General features: G+C 42.5%; 1 protein-coding gene across 7 annotated transcripts in view; it reads left to right on the forward strand.

Moving 5' to 3' along the window:
• Positions 1 to 13,694: 13,694 nt before the first annotated feature.
• Positions 13,695 to 22,853, forward strand: part of HMBOX1 (homeobox containing 1) — a 100,077-nt gene continuing 90,918 nt past the window's right edge. For 4 of the 7 annotated variants that reach the window (XM_057385049.1, XM_057385053.1, XM_057385050.1 and 1 more), the window contains exon 1: positions 13,696 to 13,715. The gene's annotated coding sequence lies outside the window, so the exon portion shown is untranslated. Of the gene's footprint in view, positions 13,716 to 22,853 lie in introns of all 7 variants that reach the window. The other 3 variants (XM_057385052.1, XM_057385056.1, XM_057385057.1) reach the window with 1 other exon arrangement.

Raw genomic sequence — 22,853 nt, forward strand, 5'->3', positions numbered from 1 at the left:
GAGTGTCTCTTGGTATGTTTGCAGAGCACTTCTTCGGAAGCATTTCGTTCTTTGCGATAGGTCTGGAAAAGCCTTGGTTGCATGTGCTGTTTTTTCCCCCGTTCCTTCGTATTAGGGACAGAAAAAAAAAAAAAAAGCTCTTTTTGGGGGTGGGGAAGGAAGAAGGAAGAGGAAATGAAGGTTTAAGCATGTTTGTGGAGTCGTATCTGTCTCATTTTATTTCARGTAACACTGGGAGTGGGATTCCGTGGCTTTTAAGTACAAAACGTTTATGAGCAAAAACTGGGGAGATTCAAACTTTGTAGGGAGGAAAGCGTTAAACTGATGGCCAGGGAACGCGGATCTGAGAGACACCACCTACGTGCCCCTGCTTCAAACTAGTGGGGATGGAGGAAAGAAAAAAAAAAMCACTGGGGAAAAATACYCTTACAATTTGCATGAATGATGCCACGTAAAATACCGGAGCGAGGAATTGTGCTCTGCAGACGATTTGTGGGCTGGCGAAAGCCTGAAGTGCCTGCTCGGGTCCCGTGATATGACTCGCTCATTTCTGCAGGGCTCATCAGGTACAGGCTCTGCTTCCTTCCTGGGATGGTGCAGCTGGCATTTGATTTCCTCCATGGATGGGAGAGGAGGAGTCCTGTGCAGTTTTTTTCCCCGAGATGATTGCATTTTCTTTGGCCTTGCTGTACCCTGCCTCATTAGTAGGAACTGCTTCTATATTTATTTACCATTATACCATGTCTCTTGGGAAGTGGGGTGTAGTTTGGAGTAGGTATATATGGATTTATCACTCCTAACATTTTTTTTTTCCTCCCATCATGCTAGGACCAAATCCATCAACAGCAGAGAACAAACTTAATTTATTTCTGTGTTTTGCATCTCCTTTTTTTTTTGCCATTTCTCTTCCAAATTGCTAAGARAACATCTCCGAGAYGGAGAGAGGGTAGAAGGGAGAAAGRGATGGGAAATGTCTGTGCAGGGATGCATTTGTTGTCTGCATGTCCTGGGAGCACCGGGCTTGGGAAGGGCAGGGTTTGTTTCTGCATGTGAAAACTGGGCTTTGGGAATGTTCTTTTTCCTTTTGTGAAGATTATTCCTTAGCCTTGCGACAGCCACAACTTTTTTCTGTCTGGTTGACAGAATTATCCGACGAGCCCGGGCAGGAGGCTGGGAACAAGGAACTTGTGTTTCACTCAGCGCTGCCTGTTCTTCTCTCCTCGTTCCCTTAGCACCAGTGCAAGCATCAGAACAGGCATCAGCATTTTTACTCCTGTGTCATCCCASTGTTCCGAGCAGGTCTAGACGACATTGTGGTATGCATGCTGCCAGCTGGGTTACAGGAATGCTACCCTAGGTGAAACGGCAGGATTTTTAAGGAGGGGTGGGGAAATCTGGGAGAAAATCCTGTGTGGATGAGGCCTGGTTATCTCTAGAGCTGCTTCACTGAGCAGTCTCGAGCAATTCCCTGGGTCTGTTGACCTTTCTGGACAACGTGCATCTCTCTAGCATGGTGATTCTGATAATTCCACAGAATTACCAGCTGCAGGGAGCTCATTTTTAAGGCAGTTTCTGTGTGGGTCTTACTGGTCTTTTACAAAGGGGTATTAAAAGTTCATGGCTGTCCAGTGTTTTGAAAACTAAATTATTATGAAGTGTTTACTTTACAGTGATAATCCATAGGTTCATGGGAGTATTTGGTATATTTTTCGTTGCTGTCTGGATCTGAGAAAACTGGGGCTGCGACATTCATTTTTAAAACTAATTTACTCTTTAATAAAATACGTTTTTATTAAGCACGACTCTCAGGAATTGTTCTGTCGTTAACTTTTGGGACTGCTCTTTTTGTGTTGTGTGTCAGTGGGGCAGGGGTGAGATTTGGGTCTTTGGGTGGGGAATTGGGATAATTACTGAACCTGAACCATGAGAAAGGAGGGAGCTGTACTGTTCCTTATACCAAGGAATCTGGGAAGATACTTGGTTTTATATGTTAGAAAAGAAATGAATTTTCAGGAAACAACATRTTTTAATCTAAAGAAAGCAGCTTGTGCTTCACAGTGATTTCTTGCAGAGCTTTTAAGGACATTACAGAATGGCAGGTTACAGTACTGGCATCTGTAGCAAATCTTYTTCATCTGCAAAGTTTAGAATTTGAAATCAAAATACTGTCAGTTTAAGAATCTTACTGCAAAAAAAAAGATGCCTTTGTTCCTCCTGTCGATAACTTCATGCAGCTTTGATTTCAAAGTCCCTGAAGTTGATTTCACGTTATGCTGATTTTAACAGAGTGGGATTGGATTCTGCATACATATTCTCGTGGGATTGGGCTTTAATTATACCTATGCTGATAATATGATTTTATGGGTTATCAATGCYGTGAGACTGATACTGTGATGACAGTGGGATTTTTAGGACATAATGAGGTGAATTTGATTTTTTTGGGGTGGGGGTTTTAACTCATAACCCTAAATCTAGTTTTATATGTAAGGTTAGAAATAAACTGTATTTTAGCATTCTAATATTCCTGAATTGACTAAAGCTCCCTTCTGATTCGTATTAAATTAGGATGGGTGGAAGAGTTTGTGTTTGAGCATTCAGTCATGCAAACGGRTTGTGTGGTAGCTGTAAATGCAATTCCCAGGGTTAATGCTAAAGATAAGTAATTTGACAAATGCTTTTAATTTGGGGAACAATACAAGAAAGAATGGCAGGATATGAAAAGAAAGTGCTATTTTTCGTCTCGCAGGTGGCAAACGGAGGTGTAGAGGGATGAACTTGCCCAGGTTCCTACAGGGAGTCTCCAGCAGAACTCGCAATCAGTCTGGGATCTCAAGGGTTTGTCAGGGCTTTAATCAGTTTTTCTTCTCTGCTCATTAATTGGCTAAGTTTGACATTTTGAAAATAACATCTAGAGATTATTTCTCTTTTCTCCAGTTTCAAACTTTATCTCCTGAAGTTTTTATTTTTTCATTTTGAGTCAAGCCTTRAAAACACAAGGTTGGAAAACTTGATCTGAGCAGCACCTCCCTGACATATGATACTATCTCGAAACAGCCCCTGACAAGTGAACCCTCTCATTGAAATCATGTGAGGAATTTTATTACTCAACTCTGAAGATCTTCTGGGGGAAAGGAGGTTGCAAACTATTAACTATGTGGTCTTCATTGCAAGCTGGCAGATGAAATGTTCTTATGTATTCGAGGCTGTCATGTGGTTCACAGCCASAAGTAGAGAATCAGCTTTGTCACTGACCAGCTGAACATTTCATCTTGTCATTGTGAGAAACACATTTATTTTTGTGTTGTGCCTGCAAATTCCAAGTGAATCTGTTTCTTTCTTTAAACTTGTTTATATCCTTCCCCTCTCGATTGGGCTCTTAYGCAGTGTTAGCCTGTGGCCTTATGAACACGTGGAGGAGCTTTTATCCTTGAGAACCTTAAAAAGTCTGTTRGGTTTGGGAAGCTCTGGTTCTTTGCTGTTGCAGTTGGGTTTAGCAGAGGTTTCCTGTGTGACACTGCTGAGCACAGGGCTCATGTCACAGCTCCAGAGCTGCTGCTGTGACAATTACGACGTCGTAAAGCCCAACCCAATCAGGGGTGATCGATTTATGGCCGTAGCTCRTGTGGTGTCCGGTGCAGTGCAGCTCCAGTGGCTCCCACTCGATATTTCTGGCCTAGCCACTGCCCTCCTTTGCTATTCCATGATATAACAGTACTTCCTACCTCCATTTGTAAATCTCTGGAAGTTCTTGACAGAGGTATTGGTGTTTAACAAATGGAGAAACCGAGGCATGAGGGCCAAGGGACTCATGTCAGGTCACAGATTGAGGCAGTGGCACTTGAGCATAGGTGACTCCTCCTCATCTGCTGCACTTTCCATCAGTGATATATTGATAAATAGTAACCTTGTAGAGAATTTATTGGCTGGTCATCTGATTTGCACATTAAGAATTCCTAAGTCCAGAGATTTTTCTTACGGTGATGGGAGGATTTCCTATTGACTYCTGTGGCTTGGCACTTCTCATCCTTATTTATTCAGTTAATTTTCTTGCTTTTAAATCCATTRTATTCCACCCCCTATCAGGCCAAAAGCAAGCTTTTTCCCCAGATTATGAGGGATGCCCCTCTTTCTTGCACTGCTTTCTTCTGCTTCTTTTAMTAGAATTATTTCAGTGTTGGACTTCAGATCTGTCTCAGGAATGCACAAGCATGTTTGTCACTTATTTTGATTCAGCCCCATGTTAATGTAGACAACAGGTTGAACAATTACTGTTTTGATGTGCTTTAAGAATGAAAAGAAATAATCTAGCACTGGTTATTTTCCCTGCCTGTGGGGAGATTTCCCTTTCCTAGTTCTTAATCAAAGCTGCAGGCAGAGTCTGAAGTTAAAGTCTGCTCTTAAACCAGGGAGCTGCCATAGTGCTCCTGACAGAGTGTGCACTGCTTTATCTTTCCTGTGCAGCCAACCAGGAGCTGTGGAAGGTCAGTTCACTTTTTCCTACAGAATTCCACTCYGAATGTTCACTTCATCATTTCATCTTGCTTTCAGTACAATTACCAGCCTGAAACTTATTGCCAGGCAGAGCCCTTCCATCGGGTTGTACATGGATACACCTAAATCGCTTCTGTAATAGGGCTTGTCAGAGATYTGACTTCACGTGTGTTTCCGTGGAATGCTGGCAGGTAGTGCTTCCAATCTCCATTTGCCCAATGGGTGGAGTGTTGCTTCCAGGGAAGAGTTTCTTCCAGCCTGAGGAAATGAATTTTGACACCTGCTTCATGCACAGAGGTAGCATTTTTTTGTTCTTCATATGTACAAGATGTCTTTTTAAGCTGTATTAAATTTACATGAATCCCATTCACTGCTGTGGTGGTAGATGAGATCTTAACGTTGGGTTAAGGAAGGAATTTACAAGCCAGGCATAAAAATTGCATGCCCTGAGTTCCTGTTATCAGTCTTCTCCCCACTTTTGAACTCAATGTTTAAGAAGCCTCTTTTTCTCTTCACTTAACATTTTTAAGTTCAGCAGCAGSATAACTACCACTGAAACAATAGTGTGGGCTACTCTTTCAGTGGCCTTGTGAACAGCCAGTTTTGTTCTTCTGATAAGCCCTTGCCCTATCAATTGGGAAGTGCAGCATATAGTCATTTCCTGCATTTCGAGCTGCCCGTTTCTTCTAAGCTCTGAGGCAAGCACTGAATCTGCTTTTTGTTCTTGCCGTGGCACTGTAATACTGATGGCAGCAGAAAGCAGTTAGTTAGTTCATCAAATACAAGCGCTGTTCCTGCTTGGTTATTTATTCTGACCTTTACTTTGGACAGTTTCTCTGCCATGATCAGATTCTCTGATTACAATGTCAGCTTTCACCAGAAATCTCTTTGTGATTTAACTGGCAGCGTTTGGGGGTTTGAGCAAGTGGTGTGCAGCAGCAGTGGTGCTCGAGTGTTGGAAAGTTCTTCCTGGCAATGAAATTTCCTTTCTATGCTCTGCCATAGGTTTTATTATATGACTGAAGGCAAACTTTTTGAGTTGTCCGTGTTCCAGTGTGGAATATAGAAATAATATTTTAGGGCTGTCAAGATGCTTTTATGTTTAATAAGTATGTGGAGATTCTTYGCTGGCTGTTAATGGGTGCTGTGTATAAACAGCACTTGGGARTATAAACCTGTGTGTCAGAGATGTGGTTACCTAGAATGAGAGCTGCTTATTTAAGCTAATACTGATTTTTCATGCCYCAAGTGGGTGGGGTAAATAGCTGATCAGAGTTTTCCCAACTAAATTGACTTACACGTGATTTTCAGACATCATAGTCAGTTGTGTCCTGTTTGTATTTCATGGCACCTCCATCTGTTTGGTGGAGTGTTGCTGTTCAGTGATAACTCTGAAAAAGTGGGAACTTGCTGAACTTGAAACTTATTCCTCCCTCTTTAATTTCCTGGTCCACAGAAGTTGAGTGATGTTAACATATTGGAGATTCATAAAATTTAAGGCGAGAACAGATAATTAAATTGCCTTCCCTGATATGTTTTATATGCTTTGTATCACAGGCCTTTAAATTTTAATCATTTACTCTGAAACTGAGACCAGTAAATGATGTTTGGCTAAAAACARTTTGAAAGCTTTCCAGCCCTGAGTGTCCATCACTGGTAATTTCAGGCTCATCACTTCTCTTGGTAGTTRTAAGTGGCTGATTTCTAATTTGAATTAGTCTGAGTTCTGCCGCTGGTTCTTGTTAGGATTTTCCTGACAAGATTAGAGCCCTTTAGTATCCAGGACTTTCTTGCCATGAAGGTACTTACACTCTGTAATCAAGTTACTTGATAGATAAGGAAACAGAGTTGAGCTTTTAAGTCTCACTCTGAGGCATTTCTCCAGCACTCAGATCATCCGGTGATTCTTCWTGGTCTCTGTTTATTTTTAACATTGTGCAAACCAAAAAAGGTGCCTGTTCCAGCCTGTGCCTGATCCATACCAAATTCTGAGGTGCCTTCAGCCCTTTTTGCTGCACAGCCATTGAAAAGGTTCCCAGGAACCCTTTTGCATAGGGAAATCCTGTTCATGAGCCTCACTGCCCCAGCACTGACATTCTTTACTCCAGTAAAGTCTGCCATTTAGTAGTTACAGTCTGCATTTTTTAGATTATAAATTAGCCTTTGTATTCGGATGGTTTTGGCTTTCCTGAGCTAACTTAAGGCAGGTTTTCAGCCTCCTTTCTCTTGCTGTCCTTTCCTCCTAATAACGTCCTGTTGTGCTACAGTCCTGGTGTCACTCACAGATTTTTATCTGCAGTGATAAAAATGTTGAACTGCATCAGACCTTAAATTTAGTGACAAAAAAAAAATTAGCATGATGCAATCCCAGGAAGTAGATTAAGAACTGGCTGACTGACAGCTCTCGGATACGGAGCAGCCGATGTGGGTTTCCACCAGAACCAGAGTACGCTCTGTGCATGTACTTGAAACTCTGTCCAGCTACAATTGTAATCTCTAAAGAACAAAGTTAGTCCTTTATCAAGACATTTGCCATTWAAACGTGCTGACTGGCACTGCCAGTGTCCTTGTTCTCGTAATTCTTTACTGGGAAAACAGAGATTTTTCTTTGCCTGGATGGATACCCAGCTTCCAGCTTTGCAGATTTGCTCCATCCCCTTGCTGAGCATTGGCACAACAGGAACAACCACCTGGCCTGGGGTGAAAGCCCTTTTTAGTGTTGGGTTTAGGTTGATATAAAATGTTTCCCTGCTAATGGGTTTGCTGGGAATCACCTTTTATTGCTGAATTTTTGCTGGGAATCACTTTTTATTGTTTAATTAGGAGGTGCTTCATATGACAAAGGCATGTTGCCCCAGTTTACAGAAAACTGTTCCCAGTACTYTCAGTGGTTTTCCCTTCCTCTAGAAAGCTACTGGGGGTTTAATTTTATTACTGGTACTGGTTTTTGTTTTTTTTCAATATCTTGAGTCTTCTGCTTTGGTTGTTAAGAGAAACATCCCAAGCCCTTTTGTTTCTGGATGTCCTCAAGTGAAAAATGGCAGCACTTTTGGGGTGGTTATGGTGTGTCTGCTGGCAGGTCCTGTGGCATTGTGGAAGTGATGAACTTCCCATCCTTTGCAAGCGGCTACTTCTGAAGACACTCGTGAATTACCCTTCAGTTCATGGGCATTATTCTCATAAATACTGGTGTCACTCCTCTGTCACACTCAAGTAAATTCTGATTTATTCATAGCACTGTGCCTTCTTGCTTTTTGTTAAAAATGCAGCTGCCTTCGCTTGCTGGCTGTTCCCTTGAATTTCCCTTTTCCTGTCCCAAACTGATTTAGCTTTTACTCCCTCGGTGTTGCAGCTGTAATCAGCAGTGCACAGGAATGCTGTCTTCTGCAGGAGAAGCAGTATTTTTGCCATTAGTTTTTAGGATCCTGGATAATATGGGGTCTTGAAACCAAACCACATTTAAATACCACTAACAGGAAGAAGTAAAGTGTGTGGTGCTTTAGGTTGGGTTTTTTTTTTTTTTTTATTTTAGGGTGGGTATTTTTAAGGATTAGCTCCCTGAGAAAGTCTCTAATTTGAAACCTGTGAATTCCAAGTAGATAAATTGAAGAGAGGTCAGGCGAATATCTAAAGTTTGGGATGTCTGCTTCCTTTCTGGYTATCGGGTGGGAAGCTGGCCCCAGCGATAGGCTTTGAGGAAAGATTGGGAAGGGGGGAAGAAAGGGGAGAGCGCTGAGGCACATGATTTGGGAGGCTGGGAAAGGCTGTGGAAGAGGCTGGGCCATTTGTCTCCTGCAGTGTGAGGTGTGCAAGTCGAAGGCAAGTGATAGGGACCCAAAATTATGGAATTTTGGTGGACGTGGATATTTTGTGTCATGGCAGCCTCTGAGCTGAGCCAGCAGCTCTTCTGCCTCCTGGTTAAATCAGGATCTGATTTTCCTGTTCCTCTGCTGTCTTCTTRCAGGAGTTGTTTATTGACTGAAATTGTTTCCATATGGCTGCAATGTAGAGCTTGATTACATTAAACGTGGTGCTTTCCTGGGGCATCGCTGTGCTATGGAAAGATCATCCCGCTCTCTCTCCCCTTCCAACCTCCCCTTCCTCCATAAAACCTGGGGCTTGGAACATGTAACTTGTTCAGRAATTATCTTCTTTCCCCTCTGAGGCTTGTAAAACCGGAAAACTGGTATCCAGATCTTTTTTGGGTCGTTGTATTTGATTGCTTAGGTGGGTTACCTTGGCGTGTAAATGACTCATAAAATAGTTAAAATGAAGATTAAAGTARCTGCAGTTTGAGAGCATTGCTGGAGCTGGGCCTCCAGGGTGTTAAACACTGAGCAAGCAGAAAAGAGTCTGTGCTTCCAGAGAGGTTTGGGACAGCCGATTTGAAGTGTATTTGTTGACACTAATGATCAATTTAAATGCTGCTCAAGAAGGTGTTAAAATTCCTGTACTCTGGATGCTAGAAGGCCAGATTCCCTGCTTATCTGGAGCCTGGAGGCTGTGTCCAGTTTATGGAAAACAGATYTGTTTAATGGCAAATGGATGCATCTCTATCTTTGATAAGAATAAAAGCTGATTGTTGGCGAAGTTGGCTGATAAAACCAGCAATGAAGCATCTCTGCCTTCTCTTTGCAGTTACGCCTAAACTTGAGTTTATAACCAATTCAGAGTTTGACTTTTTTTTTTTTTTGTTGAAAAATGTTTTCTATTTAAAGAGGTTACAAGATTTAAGTGCCTTTTTCTAAAGCCTAGGACTTTGCTGTAATGCCTCTGTTTCTTGTAATGGACTCAGCAGAACCTGGCACTGTATTTTTACTGCCAATATCTCAAACCAAGTCAAACCAGTGGAGTGGCAGCTGTCACTCCTGGCTGAGCACGTGGAACCAGAATCTGATGAAGCAGTAAACCTGCTTTTTGACAGAAGTAACCTCTTCTGCATGTTCATAGAGAATATTTCCTTTATTTCTGTGTGTTCAGATAGTTCATATCACAGCCTATTTAATTCAAAACTGAGAAACCATTTGGGAGCTGTAAATGCCGAAATACTTGTTTTCCTCCCCTAACATAAGGTGGAAAAAAGAACAATGAGGGAGGAGATTCACTAATACTGAAATCTTTCCGTGGAGGACACAGCAAGGTTCAATTCATTTAATAAAAGAGAATTCATTTGTTTTCACTAAAGCATTTTAAAATGCAAACCATGTTTCTGTAACCCTTTTATGCGTCCTGCACCTATGATGTATCATTCAAGATTAATAAAACTGTAATGCATAAAAGCTGGCATTTTAAAATTGTTTTATAAACAATCTGGCTAATAACCCGGGGTGGAAACTGGAATACAGGTATGCTGCTCTTCAGGCCCTTGCCTGGCTAGAGGGTGAAGCTCCAGGGTTGGTTTTTTTTTTTAATTTAATGGAAAATGAAAGCTTTAAGGGAAGGAATAACCCATCGGGTATCCAGTGATGTGCTGGGTGGTGTTGGTCACTCTGAGGTGTCTGTGGAGCCGAGAAAGGCTCAATAAATGCCCCTCAGTGAATGTCCCTGTTAATTTAGGGGTGTCTGACTCGTGAGCTGGCAGGTGAAAGGGAGCCAAGTGACCAGGTAGCTGTCATGGTCATCTCCTCTGCTTGTCCTTAAAAGAATTGCTGCTGTCCAGTGTTTGGAGCAAAGGATGGGGGCACCTTTTCTGACCTGGGATGTTCCAAATCTTAGAATTGCGGGAGCTGCCTCCCTTTAACCCACACTGAGGCACTACACTTAGGGAGAGTGTATTTAAACCCATCCATTCTGCTCTGTGCTTCAAGACTGCTCTTTGTCCTGCATTACCAATATCAGGAGGAAGTTTGTTCATGGAAAGGGCTGTCAGACATTGGCAGAGGCTGACAATGTCCCCATCCCTGGAGATGTCCAAGTAGTGACTGGAGATGGCACTCAGTGCTTTGTGCTGGTGACAAGGTGGGGATCAATCAGAGGTTGGACTTCATGATCCTGGAGGTATTTTCCAACCCATATGATTCTGGATTTTTTTTTTTTTGTGGATCCTTCAATGGCTTGTACACATTGTGAGGAGAGGACTTCTCGTGAAAGGCTGGGGATCCTGCAGCTGGATGCCTGCAGATCCTGATTTACCTTGAAAACCTCTCTACACCCTCCCTTTGCAGAATGCTGTGGGAAAGGTAGGCTGGAGAAACCTTCGTTTCCTTCTGTCCCTCACAAAACCCACTGGTTACGTGGGAGCAGAGATGAAGACAAGGACATTTAATTTTAAGTGTTGTCATCTTCACAGAAAGTCACAATTCATCTTCCTTCTCCCTGTCAGAGATTCTCTGTGCTGCTTCTCACACATCAGAGCTGCTTTCTGCTTCTTACCCACTGCATGACCAGCCAAAACAAAAAGAAAACTTCACTCCTTTGAGCCCCTGGAGAGCTGCCTTCAAGGAGCAGCTTTACACTAAYGAAGTTTAGTTGGTTTGCCAGTTACTTTTCAGTGATTCCCAGAACTGCTGAAACACGATGAATTGGTGAAGGCTCTCTTGTGTATTTTGTGTGAGCGCAGGTATTTGAATATGGAATAGGAGTACTGAATATCTGCAATTTCCATTAAATTTCGGTATCTTTAAGGGATGAGTCCTTAAAACAAGCTTTTACTGACATTAGAGGCGATGGGATTACTCTCTGTTGGCTCTCACAAGAACTGAACTGGAACTATTTAGTGGATATTTTGTTTTTAATTAACAGATCACTGAGTTCTAGGTCCTTTCATATTTAMGAATAATTAATTCTCCATTGTTTTTGCTTCTGACAGACTTTTACTGTCAGCCTTCCAGAGGAGACATTGGCCCTCCCTCCAATTATTTGACAGAACATTTTACTCTGAGCAGCCTTCCTCCCACCCCTCACGGCAGAAATTTGTCTCTGGTGTCCTAATGGGTGCTGCATCCCAGCTCTGCTTTATCCTCTCCATCTCTTCCAGGTAAAATCTGCCCAGGGATGGGATTAAAACACTTTAACTCCCCTTGCTCACTCCTGAAAAMTTGCACAGCGCTGGCCTTGCAGTGAGCAGCGTGTGTTAAATGTCCTGCAAATCCCTGGATGAAGAGGATGATCCTTCAGTTTTCTTCTAATGAGAATGACTTCTGAGAAGGCTGCAGGCTCAGGGCCATGCTGCCATTGCAGTATTATCAGTACATTCTGGCTGCAAATGTGATTTCTTTTTTCTTTAATATTAAAGGGAGGGGTTATGACTTCTGAGCTATAATTGTGTGGAGACATTACTTGGGCAGACCTCCTAAACTCTCCTGCATTAATTTGGATGTGCTGGATCTGAGCTCTGTGCTCTTAGAGCTGCTGAGGAGAGTCTTGGACCATGACTGGTGTTTGCAGAAAGCAGAAAAATTGCAAATTACGTGTTTTGATGCTACACCTCGAGTTTCTCTTGCCTTTTTTCCCTGCCACTGTTGATGGTCTTTCTTTTGTATCCACTCCTGTGCTATGTGCACTCACAGTTCCCAGTTCTAAACTTAGCTTAAACCCAGTTTTGACTAACTTTTCAGTTTTGGCCTTAGTCAGCCACCAAGAAAAAAGGGATTTAGCAACATTCTCTCAGGTTTCACAAATCATCCTGCTGGGCCATCCCTACCCTACAGCTCTGAGACTGCTGGGCTTTGTAGGAAGATGTATTTTTGTAGKCCAGTCCAACCCCAGCACCAACCTAAATCCAGGTGGATCATCATGTTCCTGCACAGTTATTTTTGGAGCAAGTTGCACTGGAAAATTGCACTTAAAGGCGAGGGTTAGACTGGACAAGCTCGAGAGGTGCTGTCCAACCTCTGCAGTTCTGTGGTATGTGCAAAAGAAGAAATTGATAGTTCTCATGGAGATGCATCCTTGTGCTTTTTGTCCTGTCCCCTGTTCTCTTTACCTTATTTTTGAAAAGTGGTGCTTTTAAAGTGTTTTATTAAAAACTTAAAAAACATGCAACTCTTACTGGTTTGAGCATTGTGGCTGGCACAGGGGAGAGGTAGAAGGCAGTTAATTGGCATTTTACATGGTAGGCTTTGGAATTGGGGATTCGGTGAGATTCCTGCTTTGCTGCTCTTTTCCTGCCAAGGTGGCCCTTGTGAAGGGAGGTGCTGTTGGTAGTTCAGTTCCTAGTGAGCAAATAGCCTGAATTTCTTGTTATTTCACCTTTTTTTTTTTTTTTTTTGATCTGTTAATTTTATTCTGTTTTGGTTTGGTTTTTTTCAATTCCTGTTCAGTCTTGTGCCGCTTAAGGCATGAGCAAATACAGGATTTAAACTCTGGGGGCTGGGCAGTGAATCCCTCCTGTTCCCATCCTCACCAATGTGTTGACAGTGCTGTTCATATCTCTCTGTCTTGGTTCAGATGGARTCAGTGAGGAGAGCACAGACCTCTGTCACTTCATGATCTGACTGGAATAGGGAATAGTTCTGCTGGAAKTGATTTGGGGAATGTTCAAAGTTCTGAGCCAGCAGGACCCTGCAAGTGCTCACCTCTGGCAGGGAGGGCAGGAGAGGCAGGCACAACTTGGATTTCTGGTGGATCTTTATCCAGAAAAACCCACCTGGCTGTGTCCAGAGTGGCACAAAAACCACAGAATGGGGGCAGGCAATGGTTTCTCTCCATTTTGGGTGCTCTCCAAACATCTCTAGGACTCTCAGTTACTGTTTAACTCCAGCTCTGTGTACTCTTCATACAGAGGGACTAAGTCTGCTGTCATTTAGAAAATGAAGGTTTTTTTCTGACTTGTCAGTGCCTTTTTGGTGTGGTGTGATTGCTATTTGCCTGTCATTTCTCTAACTTGTAAAGCTGTCTCCAGTGTATGCAGTTTTATATCCCATTAGCTCRCTCTTTCTCATCTTATCATACAGCACTATAATCATCTGTCCTCTTTCTACCCCCAAATACTGGCTTTAAATACTGTTTTCTAAAAATCTTCCTCCTAAAAAATGCCTGTGTGTGAGACTTTCCTTGCACACAGTGATAGATGTAGGACTTGAACAAGGAATTTCACATTTATTTTATTGGAACATTTTTTCTAGGTAATGTATTTGATAGCTGCACCTTTTGGAGCCTCCTAATTTACCTAAAAGGTTTTTTTTTTTTTTTATTAGGGATGTCTGAACACACTGTTTCAAGTGCTGTACAACGGTGGTGATTCTTTAGTGGAGGGGAAGGGGCTGAAAGCAAAGGAAGTTCCTGTGAGTTGCATCACTGAAAGCACAAGGGTTAATGCTTTTTTTTTGCCAGATGTTAAGTCTGTTTCCTGCTTTTACTTTAATGTCTGCATATAAAAAGATTTTGGTTTCTTTGTCCCTTTGCACTTGAGCTAGAAACTGTAATCTATTTGTGGTGCATCATAGAGAAGTTATTTTTTTAGTACTTTCGGTTTAACAGTTTCTCTGTAGAGAAGAAAAACAACAGATCGAGGCATCTTTCCACTGAAATATCAAATGAGAGGATTGTGATAGCTGAACTTAGCAATGCCTCTGCTAACAGGACCAAAGATGACAAAACAGATTGAATGGYCCCTTATCCCTCTGTTTTTGAGAGAGGCAGACTGAAGAGAATAATCTACAAATAAATGGCTGTGAATGACATTTGCATTTCTCCTTGTGAAAAGTTGGTAACAGTTCTACAAGGAACGGATTGGAAATGGGTTTTCTTAACCTGCAATGAGTAGGGAGCTTAAATTTCATTGCTGCTGAGGATTTCTAGCCAAAGATTTCTGTTTTACAGCTGTTATTAAAAATTTATGGGGCAGCTGGAGATCAAAGCAAATATATATATTCTCTTTATTATGTAAACTTGGTTTTGTGCAACATATGCATTGCATCTATRTAGTTTATGCAGGATTTTTTGTTCTAGCAGCAGCAAACAGCCTTTACATGGTGCAGTTATATCCCAGTGACTAATGGTGGTCTGATTCTCCATTCCTTATCTCCCAAATAACTTAGGAAAAGGAAAATCTCTCCTGAGGTGCTGTACTTGCCTCGTTTCCTAGTTGAAATCTTCTGTACTGTGCTTCATACTGAGGTTTTGTTACAGCTTTTTTTGTGTGTTCCACATAACTCAGGTTTCCCACTGATATGCTGAAGGACTTCCTTGGACGGAGTACCTTTCACTCCTTAAAGCCCAGACCTGAAAACATTTATAGAGATCCTTAACCTTGTGGGACAGAGCAGTCTCACAGTCAGGCTTTAGGGTTACGAGAGGTTTTCAGGAAGGGGGTGGCGTGGCTTTCGTGCCACACTCCAGGTACCAGGCCCTTTAAAAATGCCTTCTGCCCATTCAAATTTCTTCTCTAATTATCTTCTTCTTGTCCTCCATTTCCACCTTGCTGCATAAGCAAACAAGCTGTCAATATTGAGCATCTTTCATCAAATTTATAGTRTGGTAGGTTTGCATTTTGTAATATGTCAGCTTTGAGAATATATTTGTTGCCAAACAATCTCAAGTTTACCATTACCTGCGCTCTCACTTTTGCAATGAAAAGCTTAGATGTGAATCTTGATGGTTCCAGTTGGAGAAGATAACTGGAAAATCTAAAAMCACAGAMTCATTAAGGTTGGAAAAGACTAAAGGGATCGAGTCCAGCCTGTGACCGATGCCCACCTTGTCACCAGCCCAGAGCACTGAGTGYCACCTCCAGTCCTTCCTTGAACACTTCCAGGGATGAGGACTCCAAACCTCCCTGGGCAGCCCCTTCCAATGCCTGACCAYCCTTTCCATGAAGAAATTCCTCCTGATGTCCAACCTGACCCCCTCCAGCACAGCTTAAGGTTCTGTCCTGTCACCCTACCATGGTTTCTGAAGGGCTGTGGTTGCTGTACTCCAGCATCTCTGAGATTCACACATTCCAGGTAATTTTTGGTTTGTATTCCTTGTATCCCACTTCTGCCCCATGWCTCCAGCTGCTCTCACATGAACTCTGCTTTTGCCCTTGGTGAGGTTTGTGCGCAGTCCTGGGTGTAGCTGAGTCCTTGGCGTGCTGTTTCTTTAAAGCACCGATAAAAAGGCTGCGGAATAAGGGAGGGAAGGAAGGCAAAAATCTGAAAAGCTGCTGGATCTTAAAGATTAATCAKCCTGGTTTAAACAGCAAGCAAAGCTCCAACCAGCCTTTTCTACACAGCGTGCTTTCTTCCATTGCTTTTGCAAAGTTGTTTCTCTAGGGGAAGATTTCAAGCTCCATAAGACTTGTGTTCTTATATTAGTGTCAGGACAAGGGCTGGGATTATTTGTGTGAATATGTACAAACAATTCCATTACCTGGGGTTCCTTTCAYGCTTTCTCCCCCGGTGGAATTATGGCCTCATATTGCACRATTGTGTATCTATTCCTGTTCCTAYAGATCTGTATTTACAAACTCAGGCCAGGGAGCTCTTGCACATGAGCTGAGAGGAAGAGGAGTCAGTGGAAATGACATGATAAAACCAACCCTATTTATAAATCCTWTAAAGAATGTGCAACAGTGCTCTCATGAGAAGGGTGCAGGCAGAGCTGGGGTTGCTGTAATGTGGGTGGTTGATGGGGTTTTTTGTCTTTTTTTTTTTCATTTGAAGAGTAAATACCCCCATGTCTGTGAACATCTTCCTTCATCSTTTTAACTCACAAAGATTTGATTCATTTATGCTGCAAGGGAAGAAGTGATAGGAGCAGCCTGAAATATTGGGGCAATTCCTAAAACGAATCATCCCCCAATATTGTGTTGGCAGAACTGGCAGCCACGTGTCCCTTTGCTGGGGTTTTTCAACTCCTCTGCCTCCCGAGTTGTCTGCTTCCCTGTGTAGGCTCAAAAAAAAAAAAGATTATAAAACAATGATGGGGGCAGGGGAGCAAGGCAGGCAGGTAGAAATGATAATTTATTCCTTTACATTTTCTCCTCTTTTCCAAATTGATTACCAGTTGTGCTTACGAAGCRCCATTTACGACACAGATCAAACCTGAGGAGGTCTTGTTTAGGTCTGGATCACAAAGCAAATTTCCATATTGGTGGTACTGACTTGCTGTCTCTTGGTGGACTGTAWGGTATCAGAAGAGGGGCCCTGAAAAAATTGCAGCAAATGTTCTGTCTCCTGGGCATGTTCTCCAATGCTGTCGGTGTTGCTGGGATTTTCTGAGAAGCAGAAGCGATGCAGGTTTYTATCAATATTTGTAATTAAGAAAAAGTTTTTGTGAAAGTCTGAATGGTTTTATGTCTTGACCACTTCTGTGTCTCTTGGTGTTAGTGGGATATAGGGTGGCCCATGGAGCTATTTGCAAAAAGTTGGACTTTTTTTCTAAGAATAAAAAATTCCTTAGTCCAAGACAAAGGGAAGAAGTTGTGCATAGCAGCCAAGGTGGACAGGACATCTGAGGTTGTTGTCAGACCTTTTTGTGTGCATCTTCCTGCACTGGACTGCCTGTAAAATTCATGTGTTTTACCACCATCAGAGGTTGAGATGAGAATTAAGAGTTTTCAGTATGCTCTGGTGATGGAAATATGTATATATATATATGAGTTATAACTGAAAATGTGTATTAATTTATTGAACAGCATTTGATATGATTGGAGTTTATATTTAAACGAGGTAAAGCAGCTTTTTTTATCTAATCCAAGAGGTTGGGTGTGGGTCACAGGGAGCAATGAAAACCAGACTGGATGTACTGGGAGGACTGGTTGTGGTCCTTTGTAGGACAGCGGGGCCCGGGTTTTTGGTGCTCCAGCCCTGCCGCTGTGACAAAATGAAACATCAGCGGTGACAAGCAATGGATGTAGAGATTTTTGTGGTGGTTGGACTTTTATTAGGAAGGATTTTTCCCTTAGAGAGGCTTAAATCATGATACCCATCAGAGAGTGGTTATTAGATCACCTGGCAAGCTAGAGAAAATAAGAAAAACCATGAAATTGTGTTTTCTAGCACTCACTGTCCTGTTGCTTCCCTAGTCATGATTTTTTTTGGGAAAAATCTTTTTGCTGAACAGTGGATTCTCAGACAGGCAGTTAAGGGAAAAGAAGACTGTTGCTTTTATTTGAAASATCTTGGAGAGGAAACAGTCTTAAAGGCAACAATAAATGTTCTGGCATAATGCAGACTAAACCATCCTTAAAACAAGTCTATATCCATCACTCTGATATACTGGAGTCCCAATCTGCTGATTTGATGTCAGGATGATGAATTATGACCTTTTATTATTTATTTATTTTGAGATTTACTTGCAGACTTTATAAAAACATAAAGTAGGTCTGGCTTTGGTTGTGAGGTTTATGGAATGGCTGGGAGAAGCATCCATTTATTTATACATTTGCAGCACAAGTGGGTGGCTTGTTTTCCTATCTTTGGGTATATTTTATATACACACAAACGCGTTTGAATGTACATAAAATTTATGTTCATTTATATATATACACACCTTACAGGGGGTGAAATTACAACCAGGTATAAATCAGTTTTACTCCTGTGCGTGGTAGTGGTTAGAGGTCAATTTGTGGGTGTTGCCTCCTGTGCTCAGCAGGGCTYCTGCGTGTGGAGACACAAATTTCAGCTGATAGGGAACCAATTGCAGATGAAGCGTTGTGAGGCACTAACGGTGACACTCGGCTCGTGCAGATTTATTTAAATTGCTCTGAAGTCTGCTTTCATCCTTCCAATTTGTGTAGACAAGGCCATTGGAGAACACCCCTGAAAATAACCCTGCAAATGCATGGCTTTGCATGGCAAACACAGGGCTCTGATTCTCCCAGGCCATTCCAGTCCTGGGATGCCCTGGGATGTGTTCAAACCCCTCTGAGTGCTCTGTGTCCCAGCAAAGGGGGCTCTTGGAGTGCAGTGAGCACCCCTGCAGGGCTGTGGAAGCGTGGAATGGTTTGGGTGGGAAGATTGGAATGGTTTAGATAGGAAGAATGGAATGGTTTGGGAAAAATGGAATGGTTTGGATGGGGAAGGACCTTAAAGATCACCCAGTCCCACCCCTTGTCAAGGGCAGGGACACATTCCACTATCCCAGATTGCTCCAAGCCCCATCCAACCTGGCCTGGGACACTTCCAGGGATCCAGGGGCAGCCACAGCTCCTCTGGAAATTTCATTCCAGCCCCTTCCCACCCTCACTGGGAAGATTTCCTTCCCAATATCCCATCTGTCCCTGCCCTCTGGCAATGGGAAGCAATTCCCTGTGTCCTGTCCCTCCATCCCTTGTCCCCAGTCCCTCTCCAGCTCTCCTGGAGCCCCTTTGGGCTCTGGAAGGGGCTCTGAGCTCTCCCTGGAGCCTTCATTTCTCCATGTGATCACCCACAGTTCTCCCAGCCTGGCTCCAGCCCTTGGAGCAGCTCCATGGTCTCCTCTGGACTGGCTCCAGCAGCTCTAGGTCCTTCTACTGTTGTTCCCCAGATCTGAACCCAGCTCTGCAGGTGGGGTCTCACCTGAGCAGGGCAGAGGGRCAGAATCCCCCCTCCCACACTGTGAGATCAGCCCAGAGCACGGGGGGTTTCTGGGATGTGAATGCACACAGCATTCAYCCACCAGCACTCCCAGGTCCTTCTCCTCAGGGCTGCTTYGTGTTTAGTCAGAWATGCACGGAAAGGTTGCACATTACTGGCCCTTCATTTTAAAATAAAACTCTTTTAAACAGCTCTTCTGTCCAGACAGCTCAAGTTTTTCATCCCCTTTGAGTTAGCCAGTGTGGCTTGGAAAGCTGTGGCCTTGGCTTGTGATTRTGTTGATGTCTTTTCTTGGTGTCTTGAATAGATGTGATACGAAATTCCATCAATTGCCTTATTCCTCATTTAGATTAAAACCTTCTCTACTTCTTGACAGTCAGTAAATTATCCCCTAAATTTCTTGACATTGCTTTTGCAGCTTCCTAGTGTGGGAGTGACCAGCCCTGCTTGCTCAAAGCACAGTTTAGTACTTTATAAACAACTTATTACACCTATTTGACTGTATATTCCATGTGATACAAAACTCAGTTCCAGCCCCTTCTAGCTCTTATTTCTAGAAGGGGGCAGAAAAAGTGGTTTGGTTTTCATTTAGATGTTTCTTCCTAAAGGAATGATGCATTTATTTACTCAAATATACTCAAGAGCCAAATTCCTCTGGTCTTCTGTTGTCTTCTCCCAGTATTTCCTTTGCTCCCCTTCCCTTAGCTGCTTAGGACAGCATGGGKAAGATCCATGAAATCCATCCCAGAAGTTCTCTTTCTCCAATAAATGCATCCCAGGGATGCTGCATGAACCTGAGTGTGGCTTCAGAGGGTGGGGGACTGTTCAAAGTTAACACTGCAGCACGTGGATCGATGAAAATCAAAGTGGTTTAAAGAGCAGGCAGGAAACTTTGGTTTGAATAATTGATCCTTAGTTTTGTTTTGCWCTTGTTTTTCTTGGGCTCTGCTGAGAACTTCAGGGGTTTGTAGCAGGTGTCAGGATGTAACCTCAGCAATTACAYTGCTTCCTATACATTTATTACATGCTGAATTAGAACATGGTTAATCCTGCACATTTCCCAGCTGATTCCTATTTAAAATCATGTCAAGCTCCATTTGGATGGAAACTAATTCAATTGAAAGTGCARTTTTACTTGATGTTAAGGCTGTGTTACACTTCTGTCAAAATACAGCTTTTCTTCTAAAATACATTTATTAAATACAGTGAGTCTTGCTAAGCTAAATTTCACCTAATTTCTGGTTACCTTGTCCTTCAAAACCACAGAGCTGGCAGAGCTCATCAACTTACCTTATTTTTATTCCTCATTTAAAAGCGAAAAACTGTTTTTCTTGCTTTCTGAATTCCCAGCTGATTTCTCAACTTTGAAAGCAGCAGTCATTGAACTGAGCTAAATAAGCAAAGTAAAAAGAAAATGTTTGTTCTTTTGTACTTGCAGACAAGGATTCTGCTTGAAAGATGGGTTGGCACTTCATCAGACACTGGTTCCCAGTGCTTAGCAAGTGACTTCCACTGCTTCACTGCCTTGAGATTCTTCCCCCTCGGAAAAATTTTTGCAAAATACGCATCTGAAATCGTTCTTCTAATTTAAATTATTTCAAATTAGAAAGCCATTTTCCAGCTTTTATTTTTAAACGGCATGACTYTGCAGTGATGCAGATGCACCTTTGCTTGGCAGTATTGCAGCTGTGTTTGTGAAGGCGAGGGCACGTGTGGTGGCAGCCCCAGCTCTGCTCCGTGGATATCCTTTAGCTCGATATGGGATTGAGATCGTGCTGCTGGCTAGGGATTCGTGTACACACAGCCCAGCACTGCTGGGTCTGCTCTAGGACCACGTATCCCAAATTTGGGTGCTCCTCTGACATCAGCCTTTCAGTGGGATGAGGARCCAAGGACAARGAAATCATAKMATTATGGAATTATGGAGTGGTTTGGGGTGGAAGGGACCTTAAAGCTCATCAGTTCCAMCTCCTGCTGTGGGCAGGGACACCTCCCACTATTCCAGGGTGCTYCAAACCCYRTCCARCCTGACCTTGRACACTTCCAGGRATGGGGAGTTCATAACCTGCACCAGGGCCTCACCACCCTCRCAGAGTAGGTGATGCTGTCCTGGARCTGCAGARAGGAAATGTCCCCTGCTGGAGACTCCCACTSTGGGTCTTGTCCAGCTTTGAGTCCAGGGATTTTTCCTTGTGGGGGAAAGATCCTATAACTGAGAATGTGTATTCATGGGATATCTGTGCTTTAAAAATTAACAAAATAACGTGAGCTCTTCATGTACTGTCTGTGTGAAGGCCTGCAGCTGTTTCAGTGATAGGATTTGGTTGGACTTCTTTGTTGTTCCTGCTGTGAAATTTTCAAGATGAGTSTCTGGAAGATTTCTGGGAAGGAACTTCCCAAATCATTCCTGCTGAAGGATCCATGGCTGACAGGGCTCTGTCTGCTATTTTGAGCTCRTTTATCTTTGGAGATAATGCTTGTCCTGGCATCATTCGTTGTACTCCTTTAACTTTTAAAGGCACTAAATGCAAGTTAAACATAGACCATCTACTTCTAAATTCCTCTTTTGTGCTCACGTGAGACATTAAAGCCRGCAGCAGTACGGAGTCATGGAATCATGGCATGGTTTGGGTTGGAAGGGACCTTAAAGTTCATCCCATTCCACCCCCTGCCATGGGCAGGGACACTTCCACCATCCCAGATTGCTCCAAACCCTGTCCAACCTGTGTAGAAGACACATTTCTTCCTCAGAAATGGTTTAATTCTACTGAAGGCRAGGCAGGCAAGTCACCCTGCAGTCTCTTGAGCAGGAGCTCTGCTTGCAAAAAGAGCATCCTCGACAGATGCAGCTTCTGTGCAGTAGTTAAAAATAAATTGTGAGCAGTTTAACAAGAAAAAAAAAAAGGATGGGAAACAAATCTGGGCATCAGTTTATGACAACTCCAGTTTTCTGAGTGCATTGGGGAGTGGATTTCTAAGATCTCAAGGCAGGAAATGTCTGTGCACAGCCGTGATAGCAGCTTCTGCTCTCTTTTTGGGATATTAACTTTTCCTGTTCCTTAGGTCTGGACTGTTTGCTCTCCTGAAGGGAGCTAAGCTCCATCTGCTTTTTAAAAATAGGAAAAATTCCATTTGCTACACACAGGAATTTGAGGTAGGGTATTTTTAGGGGTTTGTCCAGCAAGGATATTTTAGGTCAGCATAATAATTTAATATTTATAAAGGTGGGAGTTTTTTCTTAAGTCTTGAACAAATTAATGCCTTTAGTATGATCTGAGTTTTGTCATGTAAAAATGTTRTCTTTTCATATTATATTTTGTTTTCTTTACCAATTAGTGATAACTCAATGGATTGTAAATACATAGATTTAGATATAACCCCTCTACTAAAACATAGTATTTGTTTTCATTCCTTCCCTCTTAGTTTGAAGCATAAAGCTCCTTAGGATCGATAGCTTCCTGGTTTTCTTAGGARCAGATTTCTTTTTCCTCCACTGTTTTTTTTTATTCCACATGTGTGTCGGAGATACCATTTAAGCTCTGATCCTGAAAATGCTGAAGTATGCTGGTAATCCTGCTAAATCCACTTTGAATCTCCCAAGTGGAAAAGCTYGTGCAGTCGGGGCTGGGCTTTCTCTAACCAAGAACTTTCCAGCATGGTAACTTTAGATGGAGAAGCTGCAGCACTATTTAATCTTTAAAGTACTGTAATACTTTAAAATGTATTGTAATTGGATCAAAGTGACCAGGATACMGTTATTGGCTTTGTGCTGTTGCCTTAAAATGTTTGCTTTTAAAAAAACCTGCTTAGTACTCGAGGCAGTTGTGTTTTTGTGTATGCCAGTGAAATAGGTAAAAGCACTCAGTGGTCATTCTTTGTTTTTGAGAGCTGTTAATTGCATAAAATGTTGAGTGAGCAGGG

The sequence above is a fragment of the Malurus melanocephalus genome, unplaced genomic scaffold (genome assembly GCF_030028575.1).
Source record: "Malurus melanocephalus ecotype Western Australia unplaced genomic scaffold, MMel_1.1 scaffold_772, whole genome shotgun sequence".
Taxonomy (NCBI): domain Eukaryota; kingdom Metazoa; phylum Chordata; class Aves; order Passeriformes; family Maluridae; genus Malurus; species Malurus melanocephalus.